General features: G+C 45.4%; 1 long non-coding RNA gene across 1 annotated transcript; it reads right to left on the minus strand.

Annotated features, from left to right (window-relative positions):
• LOC109715264 lies at window positions 1-2416 on the minus strand. The gene is made up of 2 exons (XR_002217560.1): window positions 2027-2416; window positions 1-844 (listed from the first exon to the last, which is right to left on the minus strand). It is a non-coding gene; the product is annotated as an uncharacterized LOC109715264 (long non-coding RNA).

Below are 2787 nucleotides of genomic sequence, written 5' to 3' on the forward strand. Positions count from 1 at the left end.
TTTAACTCACCAGATCCTAGTATAGTAAGCTTTATATGGACACCTTTTATACATACAACAAGCATTTCACAAAAAAAAAAGGACAAAACCTTCGATAACTGAAACTTTAATTATAAAATATTATATGATTCTTTTATTAAATGCTACATTAAATCTATGATGTTCTTGTTCTCAGTCTTCAAATGTTGCTTAAACACCAAAACAATGGGAGAAGATGAGTGCAGGGATTACATGACCAGCATCATTATCCAACTGAGGAATTGCTACCCAAATTCCTCATTCATGGTGCTCAACTTAATGGAAGGAGATAGGAGAATCCAAATATTGGATATCCTATCCCAATACAATGTAAAAATCGTCGACTATCCCCGCCAATACGAAGGGTGGCCTATTCTTCCGCTCGAGACAATCCACCACTTCTTAAGAACAAGTGACAACTGGCTTTCTTCAGAGGGTGAGCGCGACATGCTTCTACTGCACTGCGAGAGACACGGGTGGCCCGTGCTCGCGTTCATGCTCGCCAGTTTGCTACTTTACAGACAAGTATACATATCGGAGGAGCGGACGTTGGAAATGGCTTATAGACAAGCACCAAAAGAGCTTCTCCGTGTAGATTCTCCCTTGAATCCGCACCCTTCATATCTGAGATATCTACAGTATGTCCCAAAGCTACACAGTGTATCTGATTGGCCTTTGAAAGATTCACCCTTCGTCTTAGAATGCCTCATTCTTAGATCAATCCCTAATTTTGATGGTAAAGGGGGGTGTAGACCGATGGTTCGTATACACGGTGAAGACCCCTCGACGCAAAAGGATAGAACTTCGAAGATTCTCTTCTCGACCCCTAAGGTTAAGAAACAACTTAAGTATTATGGACAGGTAATTCTTGCTTCTATCGAGCATAGATAATTGTATATTGTGCTCTCAAATTGTGGGTCTTTCATTGTCGGAATTTTGTTAAATGCAGGCGGAAAGTACAGTAATACTGATGAACACCAATTGTAACGTTCGAGGGGACGTGGTTATCGAGTGCATCCATGTAGATAAGGATTTGGAACGCGATGAACTGATGCTCAGATTCATGTTCAACACTGCTTTTGTCCAATCTAATATAATGATCCTGAGTACCGACGAGATTGATATTGCATGGAGAGGCAAGGATCAGTTCCCAGAGGATTTCAAGATTGAGGTAAGATCAGCTAATTCCCTGGTAATTTACACCACGGGTCCCCAACAGTTTTACGAGGTTTCAATTGTTAAAATTGGATCCCTAACTTCGCATCGCATTATAATCACACCATTTTCATTGAATTCTTAGGTTAAATTTGATAGTGAGTACCCCAACTGAGTGGCTTTTGAGGACCAAGCTAAAACTACACTAAAAGACTCAGGGCTCCCTGTGCAACTCACCGTCAATTTCTACCACACTTCAATGTACATTTCTCTTTTATAAAATGGGCTGAATGTTCATATTATTAATTCCCCAATTAGGTATTCTTTTCGGAGCTTGACACCTCCGAATCCGACTCTGATGCAAGTGAATCAGCCGGCGACGACAACGCGGTCGGCAGCTCCTCTGCGGAGACACACGAAGAGTTCTTCGACACAGAAGAGACCGCCACCGCTAGCTTCAGAACAGTAGAATCTCAACCAAACACTAGCACTAATAGGCCTCAAACTGAAACTAATCCGCAGGATCCTAAAGCGAACTCTGAAGCCAACATCTACGAGGTGGAGAATGAAACCGATTACTCAGACACCAAAACCCTCAGTGAGGAGAAACTAAGAGGTAATGTAAATGATGATCGTCCTAAATCTGATACCTATGTAGTTGAAAAGGCAAGGTCAGAGACTACAATACTAAATGACACACAGAATCAAGCAATTACGAAGAAGTCAATGCCAAGTTCTAAGAAGCAGAGCAACATCATAGCGCCGATTCCAGTAACAGCTAAGAGAAAGATTAGGAAGCAAGAAACCCTAATTGAGCAAACGAAGCTAAGTACGAAGGGTTCGAAGATCGTACCTAAGAGTCGTAGCGATGAGGTGAGCTCACCGGTGAAGACGCCGACTCATCGCAGAGATCGGCCTCGTCCACCGACATCGGCGCCGACTCCTTCTTCTTCGGTGGGATCTGCGAGGTCTAGTACTCCTCCGGTACCTTCACCTCCTATTAGGGCTCTGCGAACGAGCAAAGAGGTGGCTCCGGCCAACGGCGACCGTAGATCGAGCCCGATGCGGAGGTCTCCGCCATCGGATGCTGCGTCTCCTAGGGCTTCTTCGTCGTCGCCGAGTAGGAGGAGCGGATTCGCCCCCTCGGCGCCTCCGCCGCCCCGCTCGAAGCTGAGCAGCGGCGGCGCGCTCCCATCCTCGCCGCGCGTCGGCCGATCGGCGGCGCCGACGCGCGGCGGCGCTCCGCCGCGAGAGGCGTCGTCTCCGAGGGCGACGGCGGCGAGCGGTCGGCTAGAGTTACGAGAAGCTTCGAGAAGCTTCTCGATCGGTTCGCTGAATGGGCCAAAAGGGCATCATGGGCCGCCTCGGAAGGGCCGGGACTCGGGGCTACTAATTTGAATTCAAATTGCAAGTGTATGTACAAATTTATAAATTTGTGACTTTACACCATCTTTGCTACTGCATACTCTACTTCTTTCATTTTTTTTTTTTTTTAAAAAGCCGATAAATAAATTCCGAGTTTTGATGCTTGAAAAAATGCAGATTTGTGTATGGCATAAGCTTTTCCTTCTTTTCTTTTTTTTTTTTTTTTTTGTAAGGTTTTGCGTTTGGTGT

Source organism: Ananas comosus, linkage group 1 (genome assembly GCF_001540865.1).
Source record: "Ananas comosus cultivar F153 linkage group 1, ASM154086v1, whole genome shotgun sequence".
Classification (NCBI taxonomy): Eukaryota; Viridiplantae; Streptophyta; class Magnoliopsida; order Poales; family Bromeliaceae; genus Ananas; species Ananas comosus.